Below are 20,003 nucleotides of genomic sequence, written 5' to 3'. Positions count from 1 at the left end.
GAGAATAAATTATAGCTGAAAAGTGGCTTCCCTTTCTGTCTCCCACTGTCACTTGATTAGCTTTCCAACTGTATCTAAAAAAGAAGATCACAAATGTTCCTGAAAACTTAAAGGCAATACAAGAGAGATGTCAAGAAGTGAGACAAAAAACATTGTTTCATGGGAAGAAGAAATCCCTAAGGGCCACAACAAGAGATGAGGGCCAGGCATGGTGATGAACTCCAATAATGCCAGTGGCTTGATAGCCCAAGGAAGGAGAATTAATTCCAAGTTCAAAACAGTCTCAGCATCAGCAACTCAGCAAGACCCTGTCTCGAAATAAAAAATGGCTGAAGATGTTGCTCAAGGGTTAAATGCCCCTGGGTTCAATCCCTGGTGCCAAAAACAACACAAAATAAGACAAAAACAAGAGATGATCTTATTCACAAGGTGGAATTCAAACTGGCAAGTTACAAGGGGTGGAAAGGGAATGAAACTTCAATAAGGAAATAAACAGAAGTATAAAGTGCTACATGATAGCACCCATAAGTAAGAACTTATCTTTACAAAGTTAAAAGTATAAAAAAGCAAAATCTTACATTTATGTAAGAAGTCTATCTCTTGTTAACACTACAAAGAATTTAAAAGGTTAAAAATAAAATCATTCTCTTTTAAGAAAGTGTCCATAAATCTCTTATAACTCCAGTTTTCAGTTTTTAAAGTTTTTCAAAAGGACTGGTGATACAGCTCAGTGGTAGAGTACTGGCCTAGCATGTTTGAGGCTACAGGTTTGATTCCCAGCACCAAAGGGCTGAATATAGCAAGTGCGTGTCTGAGCTGGATGTATATAGCTTAGTAATAAACTACTTGCTTAGCATGTGCTCAGGTCCTAGGTTCCAATCCCCAGTCAACAGGAAGAAAAGAAAGTTTTTCAAACACTTATATAACATGCTTTCAACAGTTTTCACATTGATCAACAACCTCAAGTTTTGATATTCTTCCCTATGCTCTTTATTCACTGTGCTGATTATTATTATCTGATAAAATTTCCCCAGTAGGTCTATTATCTGTCATTTTTTTTTACTCTGACCTCTTTAGAATTTCATTTTTCTTTTATTTCTAGTTAGCTTTTTCTTCTACTGTTTACATTAACAAAACATTTAACCCTTTAGAATATCTAAACTTTTCATGTACCAAAATTAATTGCATTAGATAAGTGGTTTGAAGCTAAGAGTTTCTCATAATACATTCAAATTGGAAAAAAAATTATATACTATTATATACTCAAGAGCATTCTACAAGGCTGGAGTTGTAGCTCAGTGGCAGAGCACTTGCCTTGAATGCATGAAGCCCTGGGTTCAATCCCCAGTACCACACTAAAAAATAAATAAACAAACAAGTAAACAAAAATAAAGATATGATGTCCATCTACAACTAAAAAATTTTTAAAAATTAAAAAAAAAAAAAGAGCAGTCTACAACTAAGCTACATCCCTAGCCCTTTTCCCTTTTTATATTTTGTTCCGAGACAGGGTCTTCCTAAATTGCCCAGGCTATCTCAACCTCCAAAGTAGCTGGGATTACAGGTTTGCAGCATGGTCAGTTTCATTAATCTTAATCTTGTCCTAAGCTTTTTTCATTAAGGATGCTTTCAGTTTTTTAATCTTTATTCATACCTGTCCCTCCTTGAGATTTTTCTTTAATGAATGTGCTTTGCAAAAGGCCAACTCTACCACTACTTGTTTTTAAACATTGGTCTTAACACTTGAAATCCAAATATAATTTTTGTATTTCAGGGGACAAACCTCATAAAATACTGAGAACCTTAAAACTGTACAAATGCTGGAAACTAAATTTTACACTGAAGAAATCTAAAGCTGGCAGAGGTCAAGAAAACTGACTACAGCTACACAAGTAAGTCTTGATTCTCTCCAAGTCAAGAACAGGGTTTTACTGGTCATAACCACAATATTGCTAGTTTTTTTAATTTTTATTTTAGTTATACATAGACACAATATCTTTATTTTGTTTATTCATTTTTATGTGGTGCTGAGGATTGAATCCAGTGCCTCACATGTATGAGGCAAGAGCTCTGCCACTGAGCCACAACCCCAGCCCTACTGTTGTTATATCTAATGGTAATTTCCTATGTCCTTAGGACAGCATCTCCCCCTAGACAATCAATCACAAGTTGTGTTCTTTGATTTGGTTTGATTTTCTTACACTATATTATCACCTCCCTGAAATTCTTCATGAGGAGAGTTACCCTTAACCAAACCTGAAAGACAACTACTTTTTCCCCCCAGTGCATTTCATGTCCATATTATATGGTCTGTAACTTATATGAAACTCCCTAAGGACTGAGACTTGCTAATATTTGTAGTACATTGTAACTATTTAATATTATCAAATTCAATGAAGAAAGTCTTCAAGATACATAAGAGGTTTAACTTGCCCTGAGAAACGATGTTCTTCACTTAAACCTGTAAGTTTCCAGGTTGCCTGCTGTAGGCAAAAAGCTGCATCTAAATTCAAGTTCTGTAAATTCAAGAACAGAAAAAACACTATGCTCATCACTTTGCACTACCAAGAACTTAAAAATCTCCTCCTCCTGCATTGAGTACTCTCAAGTTCACCTTCTGTATATTCAAGTGTTTGTAGACCAAGTTGTTCCTTTAAAACTTCCTGCATAGTTATGTACAGAGTTTAAGTAAAAAGTAACATCAATAAGAGGAAATCGTCTCAGTTCAAATCATGGTTAAGAACTGGAGAATGTGAAATCAAAAGAAAGAAAAAGGTGAAAAGCAGCATGCAAAACTGAGGAACTAAACTGTGACAGTGGTTTTATTAATGAACATAAACTTTATTTAATGGGGGAGAGGGTATCCGAAGATGTATTTCACATAAATGGATAAAAGTCACAATAGTGTCAAATCCCAAGCTTCATAAAGAAATTGTATAGCACTACTAATATCGCAACTTTAATTCTTGTCTACTTTGTTCCAAAAAGTTTTATTTTTCTTTCTTTTTTTCTTTTCTTTTTCTTTTTTTCTTTTGAGGCAAAACAAAACCAAAAAAGGAACAAACAGAAACCTCTCTCTGAGCTGGCGGCTGCAACAAGCCAGTTAGACACCCAGGCAGTCTGAGTCGTTCTTGGCTTTGGGATGGATGTCGGAGAAGAGAGTCCTGGAACCACCCATTGCGTCCCACACCCAGACATACATCGAGAAGGAGCAGCACTGGTAGAACTCAAACCGGCTCGTGGGGTCCTGGCCAAGCTTCAGAGGTGGAGAGGCCCTCGGGGTTGCCCCCCGGAGCGAAAGAACACAGGAAAAGCTGGGTGCTAGGAACCAAGAGGCGAGGCCTGGGAAAGTGCCGGGGGCGTCCCGTGCTCCGGGGCTCCCGGCACTCACGCGGGACGCCCTGTCATGAGTCACGCAGGCGAGACAGCAGGCGGGGGAAGAGGTTGCAGGATGGAGGGAAGCCCGACCCTTGGAAGGGAACCCACACGAGAGGGAGGCCCCGACCTCTCGCGGGGCAGGGAAGGGGGTCCACCTCCTCCACGCCCTGCCCGCACCTCCAATCAACGCAACAGGCACGGTGGCCGGGTCCCGACCCCAGGGTCTGCGGGCTGGGGGGCGGGGGCAGCAGCCCGCAGCCATGACAGTCGCGGGGCGGGCCGCAGGCTAGCTGGGCCGCACGTGCGGGCAGCACCCCCTCCCCGCGCGTCCGCCCTTCCCGGGGCACTCGCCCCTCACCTCAGCGGCGGCGCGGCCCTGCCTGCCCCGACCCCCCCACCCCGGCCAAGCAGCGGCGGCGGAGAAAGCACGTACTCACCGCCGCTCGCTGGCTCTCGCGCTTCGCCATGACTGAGGCGCCCCCGCCGCCCCCTGCCTCGACCAAGACTGACACGCGCGGCTGGCCAGGCGGGGGCAGCCGCAAGCGACCACCTGGCTGACAGAACCCTCTCCCTCCTCTCCTCTCCCCACCAGTTGAGCCGCAGCAGCTGCCCCGCGGTGTCCCCGGGCTTCCTCCCCACGCCTGAGGCGGCGGGTGGCAGCGGCGGGCGGCGGCAGCACTTACCCGCGGCACGGCCAGGCCCCCCTGTCAGCGCGGGGCCGGGAGAGGAGGGAGGAGTGCAGGGGCACCGCCTCCCCCGCGCCGCCACGCACCCGCCTGATTGGCCCAGTTCACTCCCCCAGCGCGACCCCACCAGCCCCTGCGAGCGGCACTCCAGCAGCACCGGCGCATCATTTGCATATTTGTACCCGCGCCGCTGATTGGCCAGGCGAGCGGGGGGGGGGCGGTGATGACCGCCGCAGCTCCAGTCGCCACACCGGCAGTGTCGGGCTACCCCGGAGGGAGGATCCCCCTTGCCGTTCTCCTTCCTTCACGGCCCGGCTTGACCTAGAGCAGAGGGCGGTGGAAGGCGGGGTTGCCCTCCTGCTCCAACATGGCCCCGCTGCGCCATCGACCCAATCGCCGGCGCGGTTACTCCTAGAGCCCCAGGCGGCCACGGGGCGGGGAAGGGTTGGGGCCGGGCGCCCTCTGGCCGGAGCACGGAGCAGTGCAGTGGCCGGGACTCCCCTCGCTACCCCGCGGCGGCCGCCACGTCAGGCCGCGCCCTCCCGGCTGCTTCTCTCCTTCTCGCCGCCCACCCGCGGCCCCACCGCCACGTCAGGCCCCAGCGGGCACGCCCTGGCCGTGAGCTGACCAGTGGCGGGGTCGATGCCGAGGTCACTCTCGCAGGGCATCCCTAGGCCAGCCGGGGTTCGCACAGGAACAGCGAGGGTTTCTAGAACCACCCTTTCAAACGACCGTGAATTCCTCCCCACGTTCTCTTTTCGCGGTGAGACCCCGGGGACACGCGCCTGTGCTGTAAAATCGCGAGTTTGGCGAGTGCCGCCGCGATGCTGCAGCGATTCAGGCCAGGTGCTAAACACCTGCAGCGGAAAGACCCAGCCGAGAGTCCTGATCCAGAGCGAGAACGCGCACCTCTAGGGGTGGAAAGCTGGGGCTGTAACCTGGTCTGCCCAAGGTTCAGGCTCGCGTTCCAAATTGCACAGTTACAAAAGGGAAAGAAAGAAGGAGGCGGGAGATCAAAAGGGGATGGGAGGGCAACACTGGGTTAGGAGTAGGGGGCTTACTGGAAAACTCAAGAAGGTGTTGGGGCACTTGGGTTCCGTCTTTGTCACTAATTAACCCGGTGACCTACATTAAATCATAACGTGTCCCAGGGCCTCGGTTTTCCCTCTGTAAAATGAAGAGGCCAGACAAGTTTTCTAAAAGCCTCCCAGCTCTAAAATTCTACTTTCAGGCCTAGAGCTGACCTTATACCTAATTAAAAATTTAAAATCCATATTAAAACCCGAGATAGACAAAATAATTAAATGTTTGAACTTCACACAGCCTACCTGTTTATTGAAAGCTTTGGGGCTGGGGTGTGGCTCAGTGGTAGAGCACTTGCCTAGCATTTCCCTGTGTTCGATTCTCAGCGTCAATAAATAAATAAAAGGAAATAAAACAGCAGTTGCCAGCAGAACTGTTTACTGTTTTCACATACAATGTGAGTGATATATAACATTCACCTTCTAGTTGATAGAAATCTCTTAAATTTCAGCCTCCACAAAAGAGCGGTCAGGGTCCTTGCTTATTGCTTGACCAGACTGTCTGCTGTATACACAGTACTAGTTGCTCAGTATTTTCATTCTTTATATTTGCTCATAAAGGCTCTCCAGAGTAGATCAACACAATTCTAGCTGAGATGCTGAAGAGGCTAGGAAGAAACCCTGCCAGGAAAAAGAATTACAATTACATTTTAGTCCCCTCCAATATACTTAATAACAACTTCCAGAATAAGGATGCACAGGAAGAGTTAATGGAGGAGCTCCCTACACTACTTCTTATTTGAATAATGCTTTGATTTGCAAATTCAACTTGTTGAGTCAATTTTAAGGCCAGTAACACCTCATTTATCTGGCATCATAGAAGATTAAGATAGCCCATATAAATGAAAAACTGACTGCTTTAAAGAACTGTCCTCCCACCATCTGATGGAAAATATGTTTTCTTAAATACAGCTCTGGAAATTACCTATACTTGGTGATTAAGGTCATTAAAATTATTAACATTATTGTGTCTTATGTCCTCAAAAGTGTTTTTTTTTTTGGGGGGGGGAGGTACTGGGGATTGAATCTAGGGTGCTCTATCACTGAGCCACATCCCTAGCCCCACTTCTTAAAATGTTTATTTTGAGAGAGGATCTCACTAAGTTGCCCAGGATGGCCTTGCTGTCCTCCTGCCTCAGCCTCCTGAGTTGCTGGAATTACAGGCATGTGCCACTGCAACCAGGAAAAGTAAAATCTGTCCCTGTAACAAATGGCTTAGAATGCTGCTTTTATTTTCAATTCCTGTCTTTTTGTGTGTGTCTTCTTCCGGAGCTGACACTTTTTAGTGCTCCCACCAAACAGCCTGCTTCTCCTTCTCCTTCTCTCTCTCTCTCTCTCTCTCTCTCTCTTAAATGTTTGTATGCCATACAAATTTAGACACAGATAAATTTTTATTATTTAGACTCTGAGGTTTTGAGTAAAGATCTTTGGGTAGGGTTTTCCTGTAGATAAAGTACATGCATTCTTGTGACATGTGATATTATGTCATTTGTGATATTAGGAGTATTTGAACTTTATGGATATGTAGACTCTGGAGAAGTTATACATGAGGATGAATCTCAAAGTTTAGGAATTAGATCAGTACATACCACCCTCTACAATTGAAGTTAAGAAGTATCAACAATACAATAAACAAAACAATATCAAAATCTAGCAACAGGGACTGGAGTGGTGGCTCAATGGTGGAGCGCCTGCCTAGCACTAGGTTCAATTAAATTAAAAAAAAAAAAAAAAAAAAAAATCTACCAACCCTGGCCTACCACTCCTATGAGGCAATAGAATGTAAAAAGCCAAATGGTAACCACATTCTCCAAATCCCCTCTTCTGTCTCCAGTTAAGAATGACTACATTTTTACCCAATGTCTTTCAAAGCAAAAAGGCCTCACACCTGTGGATAGAATAATTTGGGTCACCAGAAAGCCTGTGCTATGACAGAAAAGGATTCACCATGCCCTGAATAAAACATCCTATAATAGGTGACATTTACTGAGATTTAGTCCCAAAGCCCCACAAATGACATTTGTTATTTCCTTTTACCTTCACAACTACTCAATGAGAAAAGAATTATTGTTCCCCATTTTACAGAATACAGTCCAAAATTTTGCCCTAGCTATACAGAAATAGTATGCAAACTTATAACTATCTGACCCCACTAAGTGTGCTGTCACATGCCAATAATCCTGGCTACTCAGAAGGGTAAGGAAGGAGGATCAAAAGTTTGAGGCCAGCTTGAGCAACTTGGTGAAACCCTGTCTCAAAATAAATAAGGAAAGGGAATGTGGCTCAGTGGTCGAATACCTGTGGGTTCAATCCTCAGTACCATGGGGGGGCGGGGGGGGGGATAAACCAACCTGCCTGGCTCCAAAACCTGCAACTCTTACCATTATGCCTTAGTTTCCAACTCCATGTTTATCAAGCATGTTTGTTTCTTCTCCCTCCCTCTCTTCCTTCCTTTTTTCCTTCCCCTCCCTTCTCTCTCTCTCTCTCTCTCTCTCTCTCTCTCTCTCTCTTTCCTTTTTGCAGTACTGGGGATAAATGCAGGATCTTGCACATGCTAGGCAAGCTCTCTACCATTGAGCTACATACATCTCCAGACCTATGCATGTTTTGTTGTTGTTGTTGTTGTTTGTTTATTTTGGTACTGGGGATTAAACTCAGGGGTACTCAACCACTGAGCCACATCCCCAACCCTACTTTGTATTTTATTTAGAGACAGGGTCTCACTGAGTTGCTTAGCGCCTCACGATGGCTGAGGCTGGCTTTGAACTGACAATCCTCCTGTCTCAGCCTCCCAAGCTGCTGGAATTACAAGCATGAGCCAAGGCGCCTGGCCTAGCAAGGTTTTTTTAAAGCAACTAATTTGCCAACCTAAAGGGTGGAGTTTTCTGACAAGGCATTTTGTTTCAGGTCACCAAAAGAATATCCCACAATGCAAATTTGTGGAATTTTCCTGCAAGCTTGAGGAATATCAACCAATGCTTCAGTATATATTCATTTGGGGGAAAACTGACACTACCAAGGTCATGAAACTTCAAAACCAAGCATTAGACCCTATCATAGTGATACCTACAAAAGTGATACTCATGGGCTGAAGTTGTAGCTCAGTTGGTAAAATGCTTGCCTTGCATGCACAAAACCCTAGGTTCATTCAATCCCCAACACCACAAAAATAATAAGTGATACTCACATGTTCCAGAATAACTCCATCCTAGCTTATAAGGACTGACTGGCCCCAAGGCACTAGGAGACTGAAGAAAGAGAAGCAGACAGACAGATCTAGGATTACATAGAGTGCAATTTATTGGAGGACTTAGTAACATAAGCATGATCCCAGGCAGCAACAAGGCCATGTGGATCCTCACAATTTGGGTCAGATAAAGGGACATACTTATAGTACAGGATAAAAGTGACTTTGGGGCTTGAGATATAGCTCAGTTGGTAGAATGTTTGCCTCATATGCACAAGGCCCTGGGTTCAATCACTGGCACCAAGAAAAAAAAAAAAGTGACTTTATCCTGACTGGAATGTACCTAGTTTATCTTAAGACAATATCAAAGAGGCATATTCCTGGATCCAGGGTCTAGTTATAAAGTTCTGCATATGACTCTAATGATTTTATGTATCATAATTTGCTGGGAAACTATTCAGGAAGAACTGACTAGGATTACTCTGGGGCAATCATTATGATTATGACCCAAGATGGCTGCAGTCATGTTAAGCTAAATTGATACATTTAGGAATATACATTTAGGAGTAGTCCAAACAACCTCAAAAAAGGAAATAATAGGAAGACTCAACACACATCCCGATTTCAAAACTTAGTATAGAGCCATAATAATCAGGAGAGTATGGTACTGGCATAAGGACAGACATACAGATCAATGGAACAGATTAGAGAGCCCAGAAAGAGACCTTTATATGGTTGACAGAGGCATCAAGAAATTTAAACCTGCTATGACGCACACCTGTAATCTCAGCAACTCGTGAGGCTGGGACTGGAGGATCACAACTTTGAGGCCAACTTCAGCAACTTAGTGAGACCCTGTCTTAAAATTTTAAAAAAATTTAAAAAGTGGACTGGAGATGGAGCTCAGTGGTTAAACTCCCTGTGGTTCAATCCTCAATATTAAAAAAAAAAAAAGACATTTAAATTAGGAAACAGTAGTCCTTTAAACAAATAGAGTCAGAACAATTGACTATGCACACCTAGAGAATAAAGTTGGATGTCCCCCCAAACTAAACAAAACAATAAATCAAAAGGATCACACAATGATGGGTGTGGTGGCATACACCTGTAATTCTAGTGACTTAGGAGACCGAAGTAGGAGAATTGTTAAATTTGAGGCTAGCCTCAGCAATTTAGCAAGATCCAGTCTCAAAATTAAATTAGAGCTGGGGCTGGGAATATAACTCAGTTAGTAGAGTGCTTGCCTCGCATGCACAAGGCCCTGGGTTCAATCTCCAGCACCACAAATAAATAAATAAATAAATAAATAAATAAGAGCTGGGGATATGTCTCAGTGGTGGAGCATCCCTTGGTTCAATCTCCAGTACTGCAAATAAATAAATAAACAAAAATAAAATAAAATAAAGGAAAAAATAGATAATTTGAAAGTAACCAAAATAGAAGAACGTATTGGAGGCTAAAGCAGGAAGATCACACATTCAAGTCCAGCTTGGAAAACTTAGCTGGACCTTGTCTCAAAATAAAAAAATAAAAGGGACTGTGGATGAAGCTCAGTAACATAGTGCTCCTGAATTCAACCCCCAGTGTTGGGGGGTGGGGGTGGGGACAGGGTGGGAAAACTTTGTGTCCCAAAGAATACCAGTAAGAAAGTGAAAAGATGACAAAACATAGAACGAATGGAAATATTTGCAAATCACATAACTAACAAGGGTTTAATATTCAAAATATATAAAGAGCTCTTACAATTCAACCAAAGAACAAGTAACCCAGTTTAAAAGTAGTCAAAGTTATCTGAATAGCCACTTCTTCAAAGAAGACATACTAATGGCCATATATACAGGTAAAGAAGCCCAAAACATTAGTTGTTAGAAAAACGCAAATCAAAACCATACAGAAATGCACAAAAATATAAATAAATCAAAACCACTTCATATCCATTAGGATGGCAATAACAAAAAAGATAAACAATAACAAGTATTGTTGAAGATTTGGATAAATTAGAACCCTCCCACAATTGCTGGTGGAACGAATGTAAAATGATGTAGCCATTTTGGAAAACAGCAAAGCTAAACTTAGTTATTATATGACCCAGTGACCCAAGAGAAATGAAAACATATGTCTGGCGTGGCACAGTGGCAGATGCCTGTAATTCCAAAGACTTGGGATCCTGAGGCAAGAGGATCACAAGTTCGAAGTCAACTTCAGTAACTTAGTAAAACTGTGTTTTAAAATAATAAATAGGGCTGGGGATGTGGCTCAAGTGGTAGCGTGCTCGCCTGGCATGCGCGTGGCACTGGGTTCAATCCTCAGCACCACATAAAAATAAAATGAAGATGTTGTGTCCACCGAAAACTAAAAATAAATATTAAAAAATAAAATAAAATAATAAATAAAAAGGACTGGGCATGTAGCTCTGTGGTAAAATTCCCCTGGGTTCAATCCAATACCTAATACCCCGCACCCCACAATTTGCCCACAAATGCTCATAGCAGCATTATTCATAATAGCCTTAAAGTGGAAACAATCCAAATGGAGAAACAGTGGTGCATCCATACAATGGAAAACTATATCATTCAGCCATAAAAAGTATTAGGTACCAATATAAGGTACAAAACAGATGAACTTTGAAAACATAATGTTTGTGATAAAAGGCAGATACAAAAGGCTTAACTGTATAATGCAATGTACTGTACATGAAATTTTCAGAAAAACAAATCTATACAGACAGAAAGTAGATTAGTGGTTGCCTGGGGCCAAATTGGAAATAATGGAATGAAGAATGAGAGTGACTGCTAATAGACATAGGTTTCTTTGGGGTGATGAATTATTTTAAAATTAGATGGTAGGCAAGGGATATACCTCAATGGTAGAGCATTTACCGTGCAGATATTCAATCCACAGTATTTATGTATATATAAATAAATAAATAGATAGATAGATAGGTGAATAGATAAATTGGATGGTGATTGTACAACTCTGAATATACTAAAATCCACAGAAGTGTGAACTTTGTGGTAAGTAAGTAGTATCTCAACTACCTGTTTAAAACAAAATGATGAGAGCCAGATGAGGTGGTGCAAACCTAGAATCCCAGTGACTAGGAAGGCTGAGGCAGGAGGATTGCAAGTTCAAAGTCAGACTCAGCAAAAATCGAGGTGCTAAGCAACTCAGCAAAACCTTCTATTTAAATAAAACATAAAATTTGGCTCAGTGGTTAAGTGCCCCTGGGTTCAATTCCTGGTACAAAAAAAAAAAAAGTGATAGCCAGTCAGTAACTTCCAACTTTGTTATAGTATTATACACATTAAATTCATATGTCTATATGGACACAAATTAAGACAAAAAGGTTGGGCTGGGGTTTTAACTCAGTTGGTAGAGTGCTTGCCTTGCATGCACTAAGGCCTTGGGTTTAATCCCCAGCTGCACCAAAAAAAGACCAAAAAATGTATTTTAATTATATCATAAAATCAGTTAAGCAACCAACAATTTTTAAAAAGCTGAATATTGTTATAGTGGTACTATTATTTTTCACATTTGACTTGCTGGGTTTGTGATTTTGTTATAATTTACATATACATGTGTGTGTTTGTGTGTGTGTACTTTACTGAGGATCAAACTCAGGGCACTCTTCCACTGAGCTATACCCCCATTTTTACATGTATTTAAATTCCTGCATCACATATAGGTGAGATGCTGCATTGGTTACAAAAAGAAAGGATTATTATTCTCATAGAAACACTACTGAAGAATAATAACAAATACAGAATAAATACTGAACAAATGTGTACATAAACTATCTTCTTTCTCATCTTTGACACTCATTCGCAGGTCGAGGCTTGAAAGAAAAATGTTCTTTTACTGACCAGTGATAAGTACTTATAAATGTTAAAGTATGCTTTTTAAAATATTTTACACATTTTATATAGATCCATAACGTGAATATTTTATGCCCCATTACATTATAGAATAGGATATGATATCCATCTCTGCGGTAATGAAAGGTAGCCTGAACAGCTCAGGTACTTCTCTACTTTAGGGAAAGAATCAGAAAGTAACTCTAGTTAATATGAACTTCACATTAGCTCTCAGGACTTGGGAAATTTCTTTTACTCAGTGAAGAGTTGTTAGAACAAGAGTGACGGATACTACTAGAAAACTCTTTAGACTTCTTCTTTTTAGGTTCTTGTTCAAACATATTCTATATGAGAGCTACCTCAAAGATCATTTAGTGCTGGGTGTGGTGGTGCACACCTATAACCTCAGTGGTTCCAAAGGCTGAGTCAGGAGGATCCCAAGTTTAGGGTCAGCCTTAGCAACTTAGCAAGGACTTAAGCAAGCAACTTAGTAAGACCCTGTCTCAAAATAAAAACTAAAAAAAGGCTAGGGATGTGGTTCAGTGGTAAAGCACCTCTGAGTTAATCCTCCATACCAAAAAAAAAAAAAAAAAAAAATCATACTGTTTTCAAATCTAGAGGCTGCTGATAATAAGAACAACCAAACAATATGTTCAGCCAGGGAGCTATTCTTCAGATTCTTACTCCTAGGCCCATTTAATCAGGGACAGATCTTAGAGTCTCCAAGTTTTATCTAGTTGATCCCCTGCTTTTAGCCAGGAATATACTTCAAAGCATGATTCTATTTGACAGTTCAAATCTCACACTGTGAGCTTTTATAAACAGCTGCTTGTCCTAATCTTAAAAGGTCTTCAGGAAAAAGAAGTTTTGCTGTTATCCTTGATAAAACATCCCTGAGCATCTCATTCCCTCTTTCTGTGTGCATCTGCTTCTCTTTGGGTAATATAAGCACTCCTGGAGAAGTTGCATCTAAATCAAGTTTGGAGTGATCAAGTGCATGAAATGTGGCTGATGTTTTAAAAATGAATTCATTCAGCAAGTATTTAAAGAGTATCTGTGATGTGTCAAGCACATTTGCTGGGTGGTGGGAGTAGAACATTGAACAAAATAGACATGGTCCTTGGTCTCATGGCAAATTATTCCATCGAGTAAATAAATACCAACTCACTGATTATTTTTTTATTAATTTTGGTAATATAGTACTTCAGGTACTATAATTGGCATGTTTTAAAAAAGCATGTATGGGGGCTAGGGATATAGCTTAGTAGAGTGCTTGCTTCACATGCACAAGGGCCTGGGTTCAATCCCCAGCACCCGCCCCCGCCCCCACACACACACAAAAAAGCATGTATCTATACCACTAAGCCTAAATTCTGATGGAAACTGTAAACACGTATTTTTCTAATCAGCTGGTTTGCTTTATAGGCGTTTTATTTCCAGGAGAAACTCATCCCTCTTGTCTTTTTGAAGTTTCAAAATAAGAGAAAACAGCACCTGAGTTCCTAACTTAGTTTTTTTTTCTTTCTCTTTCTTTTTTAAAATAGCCCTGATTATATTTTGGCTGTCATTTTCCCATGGTGTCATTGGCTAGTTTTGACACCACTACTTGGGTCTTAGGAAGACCTTCCAAAACTCATACATTTTTTGTTAATAATAAAACAAATCTGGGCTGGGAATGTAGCTCAGTCACAGAATACGTACCTAGAATGTGCAAGGCCCCGGGCTGGATCTCCCACACAGCAAAACAGTAAAATAAATACACAGAAAAACCCAAATTCTTGCACGCCTGTAATCCCAGCAGCTCGGGAGCCTGAGGCAGGAGGACCATGAGTTCAAAGCCAGCCTCAGCAATAATGAGGCACTCAGCAACTCAGTGAGACCCTGTCTCTAAATAAAATACAAAATAGAGCCAGGATGTTGTTCAGTGGCCAAGTGCTTCAGAGTTCAATCCCTAGTACCGCCTCCACCAAAAATTGATAGATAGATAGATAGATAGATAGATAAATTTATTTCCTTTAACAATTACTATAGTCTTGTCTTTTTTTTTTTTTTTTTTTGCATTACACAACCAATTTTTCTCTTGCCTCGTGGATTTCTCTTTCTTTTACTATATTTGCATATTCCACTTGAAAATAATGTGATATTAATCAATTTTTAAAATTATCCTTTTCTTTCCAGCTTTATTGAAGTATAACTGATATGCCAGAAAGGAGTACATAATTAATTAAAATTAACTGGGAGAGTTTAAACATGCAGATACCTTCATATCCCCATCCCCACAATGCAGGTGACAAACATATCCATAGCCTCTTGAAATTTCCTTGTGTCCCTTTGGGATTTTCTTTGGGGTGGTGGGGGAAGTTAAGAAAAGTTACCTTTCTTGTTAAGACCGTGTTTCGAAGCACTCCTATTTTATTAAGACACTATCATCCCTTATTTAAAAATATTTGGGGTTTATTGGAATTCTTGGACCTTTGGTTGAGGATGCATATCAATTATAGTTGCTTTCTTTGCACTGATTTCCAAGGTTTTATAGAAGATGAGTAACCACATGCCAACCATGAAAATTAATTCCAGGTTACATAATTGAAAACAAATTTAATTTAAAAGCAGTGGGCTCTTAGAGAGTTTTGCTGAAAATAGACCAGTACAGCCTTTTTCTCTAGTTACCATTAGTGATTAAGTAGTAGTGGCTTGCTGCATAATCGAAGCAGAAGTAAGTCTTGCATGGTAACAGGAAAGATACTTGCTTGCTTGTTTTCATTTTTTTTTTTTTTCATACTGGGGATTTAACCTAAAGCACTTTACCACTGAGTCACATCCCCTAGCCCTTTTTATTTTTACTTTGGGATGGGGGTCTCACTAAGTCGCTTAAGCCATCAATAAGTTTCTGAGGCTGGCAACTTGGGATCCTCCTGCCCAGCCTCCCAAGCTGCTGGGATTACAGGTGTGCACCACCACATCTAGCTGAAAGGTGCTTTTCTTAAATTATGAAATTCATAGAAATATTTAGGTCTCATGCATATGTTTCTCATGTATTATAGATATTTGAGAAACATTCCACCTTCCAGAAAGATAGATTGAGTAAAGACCTCAAAAATATTATGTCAGATGCTTGGGATATAGCTTAGTAATAAGGCATTTGTGAGGTCGTAGGTTCAATTCCCAGTACTTGGGGGGGAAAAATGTCTAACATATCCTAGTAACTCAGGAGACCAAGGCAGAAGGATCACAAGTTCAAGGTTAACCTCAGCAACTTACTGAGACTCTAAACAACCTAGTGAGACCCTGTCTCAAAATTTTAAAACAATAAGAAGGACTGGAGATGTAGCTTAGTGATAAAGCAACCCCAGGTTCAATCCCCAGTACCAAAATAAACAAACAGTATGCCAGGGAAACAAACAAACAAAACCATGTTAGGAATGGAGGTAGTTCAGTGGTAGAACACATGCTTCACATGCTCAGGACCCTGGGTTCAGTCCCCAGCACCACACACACACACACACACACACACACACACACAGAGAAACCCACATCATAGAACTAAATGTGTGAGGCCAGTTTGTCACACACCAATAGCCTGTATTCTATAGTTCTGCCACACCAATAGCCTACTTTCAAGTGATTATTAGCAATAAGATAAAAGAAGAATATTGAATATATAATTGAGTGTTCTTTTTTGTTCCTCCTTTTCATTCTTTATCTCATTGTCACATAGGATTGCTGAACTTTCTTCTCATAGTTGGCAATTTTTGGCTAGTAGAATAAAGCCTTCTCTTTGTCTGGCATACATTACCCCGGCTCCTGAAGATGGCTCTCTCTCTGTTTCCTTTGCAGGCTGTGTACCATTTGGCAAGAACATAATGAGTGATTTGTGTAAATGATACGAAATGTCAGGCAGGTACCTACTATCTGTTACTCCTTGTTCTAGATAACTGAAAGCAACAAGAATCTTTTTTCTTTCTTTCTTTCTTCTTCTTTTTTTTTTTTCCTTGGTACTGGTGATTGAACCAGGGGGCAGTTTACCACTCAGCCACATCTCCAGTCCTTCGTATTTTTTAATAGAGACAGATTTCGCTGTGCTGCTTAGGGCCTTGCTAAATTGCTAAGGCTGCCGTTGAACTTGAGATCCTCCTGCCTCAGCCTCCTGAGTCGCTGGGATTACAGGCGAGCGCTACTGCACCTGGCTAACAAAAGTCTTTGTGTTCCTCAAACACATGAACTTCCTTGTCTCAGACCTCTTCACCTTCTCTTCCCTTTGCCCTACGGACTCTGGAAGCTGTTTCTCCTTCTCCTTCAGGCTTTGCAAAAATGGTTCCTCAGATTAGCAGCTTTCCATGGCTCCCAACTACCTAGTTGTTTCCTTCTTAACACTGATCATGACCCTATTTATATACTTATTATATGTCTCTATCCACGAGAAGGAAAGCAACATGAACAGGTTCAATCTTGTTCCTAGCACAGATGGTCCATATATGTGTACCTTACACCAATTGAACTGTTCACCTGAAATTTCTGACAGAAAAAACTGCTTATCCCACCTGGTTTTGAACAAGACACTGGGACACTCTGTCAGAAGTTTTCAAACCCTACTGATTTGAATATCCCTCCAAATTTTATGTGATAGAAACTTAATCCTCAAATTCTGATGCTGATGGTATTGAAGATGGAAACTTGAGAAGTAATTGGGCATAGATGAGGTCATGAGAGTGGGCCCCCCATGATAGTGTTAGTGATTTTATAAGAAGAAGAAAAGAACGTAGTGACTCCAGAGGTTGAGAGGCAGGAGAATAGCAAGTTGGAGGCCACCTTGGGTAAGTTAGCGAGGACCTGTCTCAAAATTAAAATTGCAAATAGGGCTGGAGGTGTGGCTCAGTGGTGGAGCTTCCTGGGTTAAATCCCCAGTACCATTAAGTACGTAAATAAATAAATAAGGAAGAGAAAGAGAGACCTGAGCTAACACGTTTGCTCTCTCTCATCTGATGATGCTATAAGTGGACCTTTACTAGATGCTGAACAGACAACAGTGCCATGCTCTGGGCTTCTAGAACCATGTGCTATATAAACCTCTATTTTTATAAATCTCTATTTTTATAAATCACCCCAGTCTCAGGTATTTTGTCATAGCAACAGAAAACAGACTATGACACTGTACATTAGAAGAACTTGGAAATTTGCATAGGCTCTGCCTAGAACTGATGAGTCTTAGCATCAGTATATTTTAAAATCCATTTTTTGCAATAACTTGTGCAGCCCAGATAGGAAAGTACTGCTCTAGAACTGTAGATGTAGCTCACTGGCAGGAACACTCTCTTAGCATATTTGAGACCCTGGGTCCAATCCCAGCATTGCACCAAAAAAAAAAAAAAAAAAAAACCCAAAATCTAAGTTCATGCCAGAAGTTGACTGGAATCTAATTTCCTCCTCCAATTAGAAAGGGCAAATGAATATAGTAAAATGGAGAGGACCCAGGATTAGAAGGGAAATATCCAAGTTGCAGTCCAGACTTTACCACTAGCCAGCCAAATAAATTATTAGCAATTTAGCATTTTTTTTAATTTTTTTTTTTTTTTTTTTGGCTTGTGAAGTGAGAATCATAGCCAGGTGTGGTAGCACATGCCTATAATCCCGGTGATTTGGGAGACTAAAGCAGGAGGATCACAAGTTTGAAGACAGCCTTGGCTATTCAATGAGACCCTAAACAAGTTAGCAAGACCCTGTTTCAAGAAACAAAAAGGGAGCTGGGGATATAGCTCAGTTGATAGAGTGCTTGCCATGCATACACAAAGTCCTGGGTTCAATCCCTAGCACCACAAAAAAACAAACAACAACAAAAAAATAAAAAATTTTTTAAAAAATGGGCTGGGGATGGACTCAGTGATTTTACCTTCGGTTCAATCCCTGGTACAAAAAAGAAAGAAAGAAGAATCATAACACCTAAGCTGCCTGTCTTACCTTATTGTTGTTTCTTATAAATAATGTTCACATGTATTCTCTGAAAACACTACACATACAAATGAAAATTACTAGTCTTCGCTCTCATGCATGAACTTAAAAAAAAAAAAAATCCAGTGGTTACCATGAGTAGAAATATTGACCTAGGATATACGACGTGCCCGGCAAAGTGCTAAATTAAAAAAAAAAAGGCCCACAATCAATACTTGCTTTGTGATACCCTCTCAGCACGTACCCACCAGTAGGGAAACTGAACCAGTTAGACTAGAAGAGTAGGCAAGATCAACATACAGGGAAAGCAATTTCCTTTACAGCAGGAGAAACACAGCTCAGCCAAGTGCAGGATCATTTAAAAATCCATTTATTCATTCCCGCTGGGTGCTATGTCACATGCCTACAATCCCAGCTACTCTGGAGTCTGAGGCAGGTGGACTGCAAGTTCAAGACCAGTCTGGGCATCTTAACAAGACCCTGTTTCAAAATATAAACAACAAAAAAATAGGACGGGGGCGGGGGAGGCGGGACGACGACATAGCTCAGTAGTACAGTACCACAGGTTTTAATCCCTAATACCAAAGAAAAAAACTCCATTTAATCATTCCCCAAAGTCTATTTCTTCCTCCAGATCTAAAGTTCTTTCATTTCCAAGGAAGAAATCCAAGCCACGGAAAGGACAATTTAAATTCAGACACTCTCTTATCAGTCAAGATTAGGGCAACAAACTTGAACAGATATGAGTTCCACTCAAGGCATTTTCAGTAGATAAGAGCATCTGGGAAGCAGACATTGAAAGCAGTCTGACAGGTGATCCTGGGACAGCTTAAACCAAGAGATCTCCTGCTGCCTGACTTCGCACAGCTGGAAGTAACTAGCTGGAATATACTGGGACAGGTATGGGTTGGCATCTTGTGTGGCATCAAGGTAAGTTTGCAACCTGACCTAGCCTTTGTCCTTATGTATTAGAAAAACACAGACAAAAAATCCTTTTGCACGGTGAATAACCTGAATCTTGTATACATGAAGTTGTCATGCATTGAGTTATCAATAAATCATAGCTAATTTTTTTTGTTTTCTTTTTACAGCTAGTTAGTTGAGGGATCTCCAAGTTTCAAGTGGCAAAGTACCTAGAAGATGCAGGCTACTGTGCAACGTTAATGTTTTATTACATCATGTGAACCGGGAAAATTTTTCTTGTCTTTTCTTTTTTAATATATATAAGAAACAGGGTGTTTAGTCTGGCCTTGAACTCCTGGATTCAAGTGTTCCTTCTGCCTCAGCCTCTGAGTTAGATAGGACTATAGACATGCACCAACTCCTTGGCTAGGAAGTTTTTTTAGTAGCAAACATGACTGCATTGTTTATAAGCAACATAATACCAGAAAGAAGAACACATCTGTTCGCCAAAACCAAGAGGAAAAAAAAATCATCCAAAATAAGGTATTGCACTAGGTAATGTATCAGAATTTCCCTGTAATTTTGTGCATGTGTGTCTGGTACCAGGAATGGAACCCAGAGCCTTGAGCCTCCAAAAGCATATTCTCTACCACCAGCTGCACCCCCAGCCTTTCCTATAATATTTGTTCACTTGACTTACGTCTGGGTTTGGTCTACTAGTGGCAATTGTAAGCAGACAAGCAGCATTAGGCAAATGGAGAAAAGCTAATAACACCTTACACTACAGCTGAACAACTAATCCAAAGATTTCCAAACTTTTTTGAAGGCAAGGAAATTCTTTCTTCAAAAAGAATTTATTTTTAAACTCTTGGCACAAGTCCAAGACGTAAAAACCAAAAAGCAGAAGCCCCAAAGAGAAAACAGAACAAAGGCTGAGCTGTCCTTCTGTAAGCCCTAGGATCCCCCA

General features: G+C 41.2%; 1 protein-coding gene across 11 annotated transcripts in view; it reads right to left on the bottom strand.

The window, feature by feature from the left end:
- Positions 1 to 20,003, bottom strand: part of Chd9 (chromodomain helicase DNA binding protein 9) — a 248,528-nt gene that overhangs the window by 176,722 nt on the left and 51,803 nt on the right. Inside the window, exon 1 of one of the 11 annotated variants that reach the window (XM_076839117.2) lies at positions 8,334 to 8,359. The exons of 8 other annotated variants lie outside the window; for them this stretch is intronic. The gene's annotated coding sequence lies outside the window, so the exon portion shown is untranslated. Of the gene's footprint in view, positions 1 to 3,815; positions 3,874 to 4,061; positions 4,122 to 8,333; positions 8,360 to 20,003 lie in introns of those variants that run through there. 2 more of the 11 variants (XM_076839118.2, XM_076839119.2) reach the window with 2 other exon arrangements.

The sequence above is a fragment of the Callospermophilus lateralis genome, chromosome 18, assembly GCF_048772815.1.
Source record: "Callospermophilus lateralis isolate mCalLat2 chromosome 18, mCalLat2.hap1, whole genome shotgun sequence".
Lineage (NCBI taxonomy): Eukaryota > Metazoa > Chordata > Mammalia > Rodentia > Sciuridae > Callospermophilus > Callospermophilus lateralis.
This window is presented reverse-complemented; position numbering and strand designations above follow the sequence as displayed.